Below are 13898 nucleotides of genomic sequence, written 5' to 3' on the forward strand. Positions count from 1 at the left end.
GGCATGTGCCACTGTGCCTGCATCAATCCCTCACTTTTAATAGTGCAAAGGGACAGTCCAGAGGTTCCAAAGGATCCTGTGGCATGCTGGGTAATAAAGTGGTCACAAACATTCTCTAGATATCAGTACAGAGTAAACGTCTATCCTTTGTACTGTGTGCCCAGAGAGGGGTGGCAAGGGCTGTGCTCACAGTGTTCTGCAGAAGAGGCTCATTCTCTACATGTGCCCGGATGGAAGGAAGGAAACACCTCTCCAGGCTCTCTGGCTGTCATTAGATCTGGGAGGTGGGGCTTCCACTAATCTAATGCTCCACTCACCTGCTCCAGCCAAGAGGCTCAGCCTCAGATACCCAGGAAAAGGAAAGAACCTGCTATCCTTCTTCACAGACCCTGGGCACATTCTCAGGGATAAGCAAAGGGATGCACAACAAAAAGAGGAGCAAAACATTTCCAAAACGTTAGCTAATAATAAAACCAGTCTTATAGAATTGATGGACTTCCAGGAAAAGATGAATCTAAGATTAACATTTAAGATACAAGGTGCGCCAACTTTCAGAAAGGAAAAACCTAAATACAGTTCAATCAGCCCCACCTTCTATTCACATTTGAGCTTTGTGACCTCAGGCAAACTGCCTAACCTGCTGGATCCCCCAAGTTTACCACTGAGGAAGTGACTCCGTGGGTTTACATCCGTGGTTCTTAACCTGGAGTGGGCTTTAGAATCAGTGCAAGGGCTTGTTAAGCATCACGGAAGGATCTCACACCAGAGCTGAGGCTCTGGTCCCAGGGATCACACTGTGGAATGGTTTCTAACTAGAAATTCCAGTCTTTCCTTATATGGACTGAGATACAATGAGTTGACCAATAGCTACAGTAAAGTTTTTATGTTGAAATTCATTGGGAAAAGGATGCACCGGTGCATTGCTAACCCTTAACCTTGTGTGAGGGCACATTTGCCTGTTGGGTTGACACATCTCAATTACACGAGGTGGTCCAGACAGCTGCCCTTGTGGGGACATCGGCTGCCACTAAACTCTGAGCAATTACTTAAAATTAGACTTGTCAAATTTGTTTAGGGTGACCAGACAAGTACATACATTGACCTAATGTCACTCTTCCTGGAGAGATGTTGTAATGATTTTGTATATCAGTCCAACTATTTAAATACTAATGCTGTCTCCATGCCGTAATCACTATTCTAGTCAGATGTCATTTTTTAGAAGCCCTTGGGGGATTTGCATCCCTTAATTATTCTTCAATACCCAAACCAAGCATTCTTTAATTGGTGTAAATTGAACAGTGTTCCAATGCAAACAAGGAGAGGGCACACTGATCAATGATTCTGTGCATGTCCATTGGAAAGTCATTGCCATTAGATCAAGTAACAAATCCTTAACTCCTTTGACTTCAGTGGAAACGCTGGCCCCGGGAGCTAAGGAATTCTTTTTCTACTTAATTCATCACCATCAGGAATCAAGGAGTGAGTCGTGTTTCCAAATTTTCGGCTCTTAAGGAAAGGGTTAAAAAAATCCATCAGAAAAAGATGCTGTTTCAATGTCAGAAACTGCGTTCAGGAATCTTTTATGAGAATTCAGCTAGAAACAATGTGTTTTTATCATCTGGCAATTTGGTCTCTTTCTCTCTCTCTCTGTGTCTTTCTCCTTTTCTCTCTCTTTCTCAACTGGAAACAATATAAAAATTTTGTTCACTTGTCAAGCCCTCTTCGCTGGGAATTCTTTTTTTCCTGATAGTGTGTGATCCATCTAATCACACATCCACGCTGTGGTGGTGTAACAAGAAACAGGTGTTCTCTGCTACTTTGAATATGATTGAAAAAGAAAATCAAGGCACTGTGTTTCAGAAGACCCGGAAAAGTCCTTTTCATAAATATGTTGTGCTCACTACTCACTCTTACCTCTTCCTATCAACTTTCTCAAATTGATTATTTATTACTGAGATGGGAAGAAAAAGAAACCATCAGCCATCACACATTCCTGGCCCAGATCTGCCAGTCTCTTGTTCCCAGGCTCTGAAAACTTAGGCTCTGATACTACTTGAGGTGTAGTGGGTCTGTGTGATCGTTTTTAATCTATCTGGGTTTTGATAAAATGTGCTGGTTTCGGGGAGGACTCTTTCAAGTTGATTTGAGTCTGAGTTTTAAAGCAGTCCAGAACGGAATACTTAAAACAGGAGGAGAGGAACAGAGAGAGCTGTCTGCACCTTTGACGATCTTTGTTCAGTGGCTCCATCTTAAAGGGACACTTCTGGTGGGTAAGCTTGTTTGGGCAGCTGTCTCAACATGGTGCCGTCACTTGGACGAGTTCTGGCAGGAAGCACATTGCCTAGAGTCAGTGATCTAGTCAAGGGTTTTGAGGGCCTTGGGGGGGGGCAACCTTTCAAGGGTGCCTCTGCCTCTGGGGGTTCACTTATGAAGCCCAGCTGGAGGAACGCAGGCATAATGGCACCCAAAATCATCTCCATGTGCTTCTGTTGGTCTCAGGGTCTGAGGCATTCTTCTTCACGTAAGAGCACATTTGCAAACGGAAGCTAAAAGAGATTGGTCATTTTTCTTTTTAAATCTGGGTCAACTTTGAGAACCTCAAGGGCCTGAGAATGGGCTGCAGAAATGACTGGCAGCCCACTGATTTTTTTAAAAAAATTTAATTTAATTTAATTTTTTCAATTTATAGATGCTAGCAGAATGCATTACAATCCTTATTACACATATACAGCACAATTTTTCATGTCTCTAGCTGTACACAAAGTATATTCACACCAATTCGTGTCTTCATACCTGTACTTTGGATAATAACGATCATCACATTCCACCATCATTAATCACCCCATGCCCCTTCCCCTCCCCTCCCTCCCCTCTGCCCTGTCTAGAGTCCGTCTGATTTTGAGGGATCCTTCGGCCTCTGGAGTGGCTCTTGTCTGTGTTCTTCTATCACAGAGGCTACTCCCTGGCCTTCCAGAGCCTTCCCCGGATTTGGATGGTCTGATTTGCATGTGACAGGCACATTCAACTGGAGAGTAAGCGCCTAGGTCCTGGTTCATCACCTCTCTGTGTTTTGATTCCATCATTGGTAAAATCAGGGAGTTGGAGACATGAACCCGGAGGGATCCGGAGACACCTAATAGCCAAAGAGTTATTTTCTTGTTCCCTTGCTCCCACTGAGAGTCAAGGGCAGGCAGCCCACATCCCCTGCCTCTGGAACCAGATTCTGTTCCCATCTGTGGAACCGCGCATTTGCATCTGTGCTCCCAGACTCACCTAGGATTTTGTGACAGTGCAGCCTCCAGCTCCTTACATCTGGCCGGTGCCAGATTTTGCCTTTCGGGCAGCTTCCAGGCCAGAGAGAAGGCTTGGTAACCAGCCTTGAGAGGCTGAGCTAAGTCAGGCGTGGTGTTGCTCTGTTTTGCCCCCTGATGGACCCAGCGTAGCCTGGTTCTGGGAGTCTAGCTCGGCCACATCTGAATAGACTGTTCAAGAGGGTATTCGCGGGACAAGGATGAGCTACAGCCTCTGATCCTGGGGTCAGAACCTATCCTCAGCATCTCCCATTTTATTTTCAGTGGGACCAGAAACTTCCACCAGTAGAACTGGCCCTTGTGTCATTGAGCTCTAGGTTGTTTTAGGAGACAGAAAATAAGTCCAAGACTCAGGAAGGCCCAGGTGGGGAGGAGAGAAGGGCCACTGCCTCTGTCCCCTGAGTGCTGGCTCCTGACCTGTCACTCAGAGGCCACAGCTCTCAGGCTTTGGGTTCTTCTCTGGTTTCCCTTTGATGTACATTTTGACCAAGGTGAAATATTTGGGGGGAAAAGCAGGGTTCCCCAGTGTAACTCCGCAGCTGGTAAAATCCTCCCACCTGAGCTGTTCGCGAAGGGCAGGCCTCCGGCAGTTCTGTGGAATCCGCAGCACGCAGGACCGACATGAACTTGAGGTTTTGCTCTGCTGTACTTGGGGTAGTCCTCTCCGAGACCAGGGATGGCGTCTCTGGACCCTTCCTCATACCTGGCCCTTCTCACGGGTCTCTTGCTCCCCTCTCTCTTCCTTTGCTCTCCCCCACCTTATTCCTGCCCATCTCTCTCTCCCCCCCTTCCTCTCTGTTCTGCTCTTTGCTTCTCTCTCTCTTTCTCTCTCACTCATACCACAGAAGCGTTCGCTTTTTGAAAGTAACCTCTTTTTAACGTGGGGCTCCCCAGTCCTTATGAGAACACCCTGGGCTCCCTGGGACCACGGTCACACTGGATGGAGCCTGCCCTTCCCTGAATCCGCCCCTCTGGGGTGGACACTGGGAAGCATGACCCACCCCCTCCCCCTTCCCTTTCTTTCTCTTTTAAATGGGGTCCAGGTGATTCTTCTTTCGGAGAACCGTTGGGGAACAGGGTTTATTGTGGGGTTCTAGGCCTGGCTGCCCTTTGGGTCATCTGGGAAGTTTTCCAAAGCTCCTGTGTCCAGGGTGCACCTGGGGATGGGAGAAGTGCTAATCCTGCTGCCTGTGTCCCCAGTGATTCCCGTGTGCAGCCAGGGTTCAGAACCACTGGGGCCATTTTGGGTAGATGCATGTCACATAAGGAAGAGGTTGGGGCATGGGGGAGGAAGGAGCCTGTCACCTGTCTCTAGGACAGTGACACCCTGACTTGGCCACATGCTAGCATCTAGCTGGCCTGTAGCTTTTCAAGGCTGCAATATCCACATGACACCTCATAGGGATTGCTGTTGTCTGGGTAAGTCTTCCCCAAAGGCCTTTGTGTTCAAGTCTTGGTGTCCAGTCTGTGGCACCATAGGAGGTGTTAGAACCTGCGGGAGATGGGGACTAACAGAAAGTCTGATCATTGGATAGTGGATTGAGGGGAACGGTTGTCCTCAGTGTTGAAAAGGACTAAGGAGAGCCTTCAAAATAACAGCTCCTTCATCCTGGAGGTAGCCAAATGTCGAGGTTTGAATCTTACAGGTCTCCCAAAGGTTCATGCGTGGAGGCTTGGTCCCCAGTGTAGCAGTGTCTATAGGCTGGGCTTTCGGGAGGATCATAAAGGCTCTCACCTTATGGATGGATGAATTCATTTAGGAATTCAGTGCTTAATGAGTGTTGGGAGAGGGTTTAAGTTATAAAAGCAAGCTCTCTGCCTTTGTAGAGCAGCTTTGCCTTTCACAACACTCCCTGCCCTGGTGTGTTTTGCCTTGTCACATACTCAAGTGACTCTGAGTCAAAAGGAGTCTGTCTTCATCTTAAGTTGTTTTTCTCAGGTGTTTCCTTATAGCAACGGAAAGCTGACCAATGTGCTATGTTTGGTGAAGCATGACCCTGAATGATTTTGAAGGCTCGTTCTAAAGAAAAATAATACAAAACTCCAAATGTAACTAGATAAGAGAGAATATTTATTAGAATTGAGATGAGAGTTGACACCAAGCCACTGGAGCCTTAGAGACATATGATCTCTCAAAAGGCAGCTGGACAAAAATACCTACAGAGAGATTCAGCCTGCTAAAACTCTGGCTGCCTCAGCTCCTGGCAGTGGCCAGCACCACTGGGACCATGCAAGTGAGGGACCCTGACATGATGCTGTGTTTCATTAGCATCAAAACAAATCCGGCTTCATCCAACTCTCCTTTTCCCCTTCTCCCAACCCCTGACAACCACCTTTGCATTTTCAGTCTCTGAATTAGAATTTCCTATGTACCTCACATGGTAGTGGAATCTTCCAGTATTTGTCTTTTTGTGATTGGTTCAGCATAATGTCCTTCCTCAAGGTTCATTGATGTTGTAATTTATGTCAGAATTATTTTCTTCCTTTTAAAGACAGCATAACATTCCACATTCCATTGTAGGTCTATCTCACCATCTGTTTATTCATTTATCTTAATTTTTGTTATTGTGGTACTAGAGATGGAACCCAGGGGCACTTTATCAACAAGCACAGCCCCTTTTGAAATTTTATTTGGAGAAAGGGTCTCACTAGTTTGCCAACTCTTGCCTTGGACTTGTGATCCTCCTGCCTCAGCCTCCCAGATTGCTGGGATTATAGGCATGTGCCACTGTGCCCAACTCTTCTTTGATCTTTTTAAAAAATCAATTAATTTATTTTCATTAGGTATATAGGGCAGAATGCATTTCGATCCATTGTATACAATTGCAGCACAACTTTTCAATTCTCTGGTTGTACACGACGTAGCGTCACACCCTATGTGCAGTCATGCATGCACCTGGGGTAATGATGTCCATGTCATTCTTTTATCTTTTGATTGACATTGGGTTGCTTCCGTCTCATTGGTATTGTAAATAATGCTGCAATGAACATGGGAATGCAAACATTTCTTTTGGGACCCTGTTTCCAGTTCTTTTTCACATGTACCTAGTGGTGACCTTCCCAGAACCTATGCTGATTCTATTTTTAATGTTTTCCTGGAAACTCCGTTCTCTTTTCCTTTGCTGTTCCACCATCTCAGTCCATCAACTGTGCACAAGAGTCCCACTTTTTCCACCCCCTCACTTGTTGTTTTCCATTCTTTTTTTCTCTTTATAGTGGCCATTCTAATGGGTGTGAGGCAATATCTCATGGTGGTTTTGATTTGCATTTCTGTGATGATGAGTAATGTTGGACATCTTTTCGTACGCTCGTCGGTCATTTGTACATCATCTTTGGAGAAATATTCACTTAAGTCCTATACCTACTTTTAATCGAATTATTCTTTGTTATTGAGTTGTAGTTTTTTATTATGGATATTCACCTTTTATTAGACACACCATTTGCAAACATTTTCTCCTGTTCCATGTATTAGCTTTTTGCTCTGTTGATTGTTTCCTATGCGGTGCAGAAAATTTTAAGTTTTCTGTGGTCCCATTTGGTCTACTTTTGCTTTTGCTGTCTGTGCCTTTGAGGTTACATCCAAGAAATCATCTCCTGTCAAGAAATGCCCTGTTTTCTTAAAAGAGTTTTATAGCTTTGGGATCTTACACTTGGGTATTTTTTATCTGATTTGAGTTAAGTTCTGTACATGGGGCAAGTAGGCGACTAACTTCCTCAAACGACCATGTGGGCTTCTAGCCTTCCCAGTGCCGTCTGTTGGAGGGGCTATCCTTCCTCCATCCTGTGGCCTTGGTACCTTTGCCTAGAAGGGTCTCCTCTTGTTTGAGTTTGATACTGGTCCCCTCTTTCCTCATTGGCCATACACCCCCACCAGGGCACATTTGCCCTGCTGATTTGGCTGTTGGGCTAGTGTCCTTTGGGTTCTGCCCATAAGACTCTTGGATCAATAGTTACTCAGTTTCTTACCAGAGACTCGATCACTATTCACACATCTCCTTTTGCTTCAGGTCTTTTCTTTAACCTGTGTGTTTTTATAATCTTTACCTGGGGATCAATTTACCTTTACTCATCTAGGTTATTGTCTGAAGCAATTTTTCTTTTAAAAAACAAAACACAACAAAACCAAACCTTCCAAAGCCTTTAGTTCATTTTAATTTGCATCTCCTCCACTATGTCATTTTCAGGTTTATTTATTTTTTTATGCATCCAGGAGGTCCAATTTGCATTTCTCTTGGATCAAAAAACACATCATGTATTGCTAGGAAGCTGTGGTTAACCTGGTTAGGTCTCAGCGTTCTCTTTTAATGCATAATCTGCTCTATGTGTGCACGGGTTCCATGATGGTGGATCTGATCAACAACGGAGGGGCAATATTTGGTGAAAAAAAAATTGTGCCTGTTCTGAATTGTTGTTGTTGTACCCTAAACAATACATCACAACAACTATTTATGTAGCATTTACATGGCATCAGGTGTCATAAGTAATCTGGAGATGATCTAAAGCACAGGCAGGTGAGCATGTTCTATCCAAATTCTGTGCCATTGTGTAAGAGGGACTTAAGTGTCTGTGGTTTGGGGTGTCCATGGGGGTCTTGGAACAAATACTCCTTAGATACCAAGAGTCAAGCATATTAAAAATGTAGAGGGTAGCAATTGCTAACTGTTCCCCTCATCAGTTCTCTCCCTCCACAGTACAGATCTGTTGTCAGCATGTTGCTCAGCCTCCCTTGTTAGTCGAGGCCTTACAGATTGGCCGAGGAAATGTGGAAGGAAATGATGTTGCAAAGCTGGGCTGCACAGGGGAGCACAGATGTCTCCTCCCTATGTTCTGCTGCTGTGGATGTGACTCGGTGGCAGAGGGTTTGCCCAGCATGCTCAGGGCCCTAGGTTTGGTCCTCAGCAGTGCAAAGAAAAAGTATAATATCTTAGTTCTAGCCAGTTGGCCACTCCGAGTGTGGTCCGCAGAGTCAAGTCATGAGCCCCTGGGGCTTTGTTAGTGATGCACAATCTCAGGTCCTACCCAGACCTGCTGAGTCACCTGCATTTCAACAAGATGCCCATTAAAGTTTGAGAAGAAATAGCCTAGTCCTGGAGACTGGGGGGAGTTACCAAATGGAATGATTGTATAGAGGAGAGTTGCCCGGCCAATGTGAGTACCGACAGAGGATTGTTAGATGAACAAGGACCAAATTTCTATTGTGCTGAGCCACCAAATCTGGGAGCTGATTGGTTATTCAACCTAGACTACTTAACTAAGATATCCTGATATTTGTTTGCTTGTTTATTTATTTATATATTGCAGTGCTGGGGATTGAACCAAGCATGCTAGGCAAGCTCTTCACTACTAAGCTACGTCCCCAGCCCCCCATAGTGATGTTTATGTATAATCATATGTCCCTCTACTGGTCTCTGGAATTGCCTCTTACCTGCTTTTTGGGTAGGCTGCATTTTCCCATGGCACAAAAATGAAAGAAAACATGATTACATTATCAACTGTGTGATCTTTATTTTGGGGACTTTTTTCTTTTTGAATTTTTTAAAATTTGAATTTCTTTTATCTTATAAATCAGGGTTGGCAAAGTATGGCTCATGGGTCAAATCTAGTCCTTTACCTGCTTCTTATTTTCATTTTTAAAATAAAAGTGATTTTTGAATAACATATAATTAACCATTTTAAAAGGTACAATTCAGTGGCATTTCAAATGATTTGCAATCATCATCTCTCCCTATTTTCTTTCTTTCTTTTTTTTTTGGTACCAGAGATGAATAAAGGCCTCTTTTTAAAAAATTTTTAAATTTAGAGACAGAGTCTCACTAAGTTGCGTAGGGCCTACCTACTTTTTTGAACTTGCGATCCTCCTGCCTCAGTCTCCCAAGCCACTGGGATTAAAGGCATGCACCACCATGCCTGGTGGGGGATCTTATTCTTGTAGTAGAAAATTCTTTTAAGCTTGATAGAAAAAAGATGATTTTATAAAGTTAAAAAAATGGAGTGATGTGGCTAAAATTCAGTAAAATCGCCTTAAATCTAATAGAACTTCTGTATGGCAAAAGCATTATAAGTAGGGCTTAAAAAGTAGAACAAAATTCACCTGGGAAAAATATTTTTTTAAGAGACAAAGAGTTCACATCTTCAACAATAAAAATGTCTTGTAAATGAAAGAGACTCTGAATAGCTTTTTAAAAAAGGAGAGAAATAATGCAGTGAATGTGTAACCAACAAGCATGATACGGGGATGTTCAAACTTCTAAATGACTGCTGTAAAAATCATGTAGACTTAAACACAATGTCATTTCTGTTATTATTTGTTTGACTGACAAGATGAAAAAATTGAGAATTATCAGTGCAATAAGGGTGTAGAGAAAGGGGCTCTATAAGATGACGTTGACACCCTTGTGTAAGGTCATTTAACTATGCACGTGAGTTCTTATTTTTGGACCTTCTATTTTCTTTCATTGGTCTAAGTCTTTATGTTAGTACCACACTGTTTTGATTTCTGTAGATTTGGAATATGCCTTGAAATCAGGAAATGTGAGCCCACCCATGTTGCTCTTCTTTTTCAAAAGTTTTGGGGCTATTTGGGGTCCCTCTGAATTTTAGGATAACTTAAAAATTTTCCGTGAAAAAATGCTATTGGCATCTTGGTAGGAACTGTATTGAATCTATAGATTACTTCGAGTATTATCCACATCTTAACAATCTAACCCATCTTAACATCTTCCCATTCCATGAACATGGGTGTCTTTCTATTTATTTGTATCTTCTTCAGTTTCTTTCATCAATAATTTGCAATTTTCCGTGTGCAAATAATTCCTCATTTAGATTTATTCCTAAGTATTTTGTTCTTTTCAATGGGATTGCAAATGGAATTGTTTTCCTAATTTCCTTTTCGGATTGCTCATTGTTACTCTAGAAATGCAACTGATTTTTGCATGTTGATTTGGCACCCTGAGATTTTGCTAAATTTTTTATTTGTTCTAACAGTTACTTATTATTGTTATTTTGTCTGATATTTAAGATTTTGTAAGGTTTTTGATATTTAAGGTGCCATCTGAGAACAGACAAAATCTTACTTCTTCCTTTTTTAATTTGGATGTTTTAAATTAAAATTTCTTGCCTAATTATTCTGGTTATGATCTCTGGTACCTTGTTGCATGGAAATGGCAAGACTGATCACCCTAGTCTTGTTCCTGATCTCAGAAAAATGTTTTTTGCCTTTTTCCATTGAATATGCTTTGGGGCATGTCATATATATATATATGGTCTTTATTATGTTGAAGTAGCTTCCATTTATTTTTAATTTGTTGAATTCTTTATTCAGTACTGGGGAGGGAACCCAGGGGCACTCTACCACTGAGGTCCATCCCAGACCTTTTGATTGATTTATTTTTATTTTGAAGCAGGGTCTTGCTAAGTTGCCCAGGCTGGCCTCAAATTTGTGATCCTCTTGCTTCAGCCTCTCAAGAAGCTGGCATTATAAGCATGTACCACCACACCTGGCTGTTGAATTTCTTTTTTATAATCATGAAAGATGATGAATCTTGTCAAATTTCTTTTCTGCCTCGATTGAGAAAATCATGTGCTTTTTGTCTTTCATTCTATTAATGTGGCGTATTTCTGCCATTCTCTGTATACTTTCTGGATCCTGTTCAATCTTTCTTCCCAACCTTTATCTCCCGAACAATGCCTTCATTATCCAGCAAAACTAGGGGTAAGAATTTTTTATCAATATGTTCTGTGTTGTGACATGTTAATTTTTTTGAACTCCTTTGATTCTTGCCGCACCTATCATTCTAAACCTTATTTAAGAGAACACACTTCTATTCTTTTAGGATCATCCGGCCCTTCTTTTACTGAACTTTTGTCTGAGTTCTCTTTTGACTCTTTGCTATTTTTAATCCCTTCTCAAATCCCTAAGTAACCTCCTATGTGTCTCCCCAGAAGATTCATTCTGAAACTTCCTCTTATTCTGTGAAACCTCTCAGTGGATGACACAGTGAGATGGTATCAGAACCACAGTGACAGGAGCTCAAGGCTCCAGGCTTGCCAGACTGACCACCTTGCCAATGGGTCTTTTCTGAACCCACGCAACTTAAAATGCAGGTCTTTTTTTTTTTAACATATATTTTTTAGTTGTAGATGGACACAATACCTTTTATTTTTATGTGGTGCTGAGGATTGAACCCAGTGCCTCATGCAAGCTAGGTGAGTGCTCTACCATTGAGCCACAACCCAGCCCCTAAAATGCAGGTCTTAGGGTGTCTTTGGTTGCTGGTACAATCAATCAATCAATCAATAAATTTAATGACAAAATAGAATAAAATGGCAATTAAACCTAGGAGGTGTTTGGACAGGTAGGAATTTTATTTTTAAAGTTGAAACTACTTTTAAAACTCAAGGCCATTTTGTCCATTCTTTATTTATGGACGTAACCAGTTCCCTCCAGAGAGAGGTGCCTAAAGAGTCAGATCCAGAAAGGAAGGGAAACCGCCAGGGACAATATCGAAGACCAGGAGCGTGAGACATACCTTGTCCCTTCTAACATTTGTGATCCCCAGGTTCTGCTGTCTGAAGAGGTTGCAGAGTGGAAAGAGTGGAGGTGGGACAGAAGGTGGGATAGGAGGGAAGTAGCCATAGAAGGCTGTCTCACCTGTTTTTTAAATTTTTCCCTAAATATTGCCCTAAATACACTTCACTGTTATTAGTTATCCATGGTGGTCAAGTTAATGAAAAGGACAATGTACTATAACACAGGTCATAAAAGCTAGTTCAAAAGACATCAAATCTTGTTTGGACACTTTCTAGTTGGATAAATGGAGAATCGGGGGGTCTTAGTCTACCTCTTTCTTTTGAGAATGGCTTTATTATTTACTTATTTTTGACCCAAAGTCTTTTCCCTTAATCAATGCCAAAGTACATAAACAAGTGTCTGCCTAACACTCTTATTTCATGGGTAAAATAGTTCAGTCTTTGTACCAGTACTATAAAATTCTGGGTTTTAATAATTCAAAGTCATGGGGCCTACATAGAATTTCTTATGAGAAACACACCCAGAAATCCGGTATCCTACAAAATGATTTTATATTTCATTCTTTTCTTAATTCTATTTTTTTTTTTTTAGTAAAACTTGATCATTAGCAGACCCAAATGAGGTCATTACATACTGACCATGAAGCAGAGGTAATCAATGATTTATCTAACCCATAGCACTAGAAATGCCTCATCTTTTAAAAACTGAACGAGGAGGGCTGGGGATGTGGCTCAGCGGCAGAGCGCTCGCTTTGCATGTGTGAGGCCCTGGGTTCGATCCTCAGCACCACATAAAAATAAGTAAATAAAATAAAGGTACTGTGTCCAACTGACGAGGGAAACAAAAAAATGAGGACAGCCACAAATTCCTGTTTTGCCTGAGATTGCTCAGCAACAGATCCATTGAGCTCCTGCTTTTGGCTCAGACCCATCTCTGTGTGCGCCCAGGCCTCCTGCCCCTCAGCCTCTAGCTATGGCCTTCAGAGACTCTGCCAAGGAGCTGTGCATGGGGCCTTTTTTGTCATGAATCTATTGGGCATCTGCTTTCATGTCGCCGGGTGTTAGAGGGTCAAGGTTACCTTCATACTTTTTGGTTTTGTGATTTTGAAAAACCCAAACAAGGATTCTTGGGGAACTGCTCTTACACCCATCTTAACTTGGCTGGTCCAACTCCCAAGGGCTCTTTGTGGGAGGATAATCTCTCACAAGGATGTTTCTTTCTGTCTTATTTCACACTAGGACCAAGCTCTTTTATGATGATAGTGTGTACTGAGGTGTAGCCATTGTGACCACAGGCAAGGAAAAGATGGGTTTAAGACTGGTGGGATGAGCTAAAATATATTGTTGTGATTTAAAGTGGAAGAACAAGTACCCATATTGAAAGAATGATATGAAAGAATAATACGGTACATACAATGTAGTGCAATTTGTATTATAATAAATTCATAGTCTATTTTATACAATTGGCCTCCCATCTCCATAAGTCCACATCCATGGATCCAACCTACCATAGATTGTGTATTACTATACTTAGGCATGTCACTTTGCCTCTGTTATGAACATCTACAGACATTTTTGCTGTCATTATTACTTAAACAACACAGTAAAACAACTATTTACATGACCTTCACCTTGTATTAGTGATTACAAGTAATCTAGAGATGATTTAAGGTATGTGGGAGGAATTGAGCAGGTTCTCTATAAACACTATTGTCATTTTATCTAAGGACTTGAGTCTTCCCAGCATTTGGTATCTTTGGTGATCCTGAAATAGACCCCTGTGGGTGCCAAGGATGACTCTATCTAATGAAATTCACATTATAATATGAACTTACAAATGATACCACCAAGTGACCCAAGAATTCAGAGTCCCATCACTAACTGAGAAACCATAAGCTGGGTAGCTTGAAAAGAGAGAGGGGATGCCTGGACCACATGAAGAACTTCAGAAGTGCTTGTCCTGTCCTTGCTAGTGGTTGTCCAGTTGGTGTCTGTTAAGGTCTGTAAACAAGTCAGGATGGCGCCTGGCATTTTGCAGAGGGAGTGGTTTGTGAAGTA

The 13898-nt window shown here is 42.1% G+C and overlaps 1 long non-coding RNA gene across 6 annotated transcripts in view; it reads left to right on the forward strand.

Annotated features, from left to right (window-relative positions):
* Positions 1 to 13898, forward strand: part of LOC124078498 (uncharacterized) — a 103978-nt gene that overhangs the window by 64513 nt on the left and 25567 nt on the right. The window lies entirely within an intron of this gene.

This window comes from Marmota monax, unplaced genomic scaffold, assembly GCF_021218885.2.
Source record: "Marmota monax isolate L192 unplaced genomic scaffold, Marmota_monax_Labrador192_F-V1.1 WCK01_AAM20220418_F8-fsc00271, whole genome shotgun sequence".
In the NCBI taxonomy this organism is placed as follows: domain Eukaryota; kingdom Metazoa; phylum Chordata; class Mammalia; order Rodentia; family Sciuridae; genus Marmota; species Marmota monax.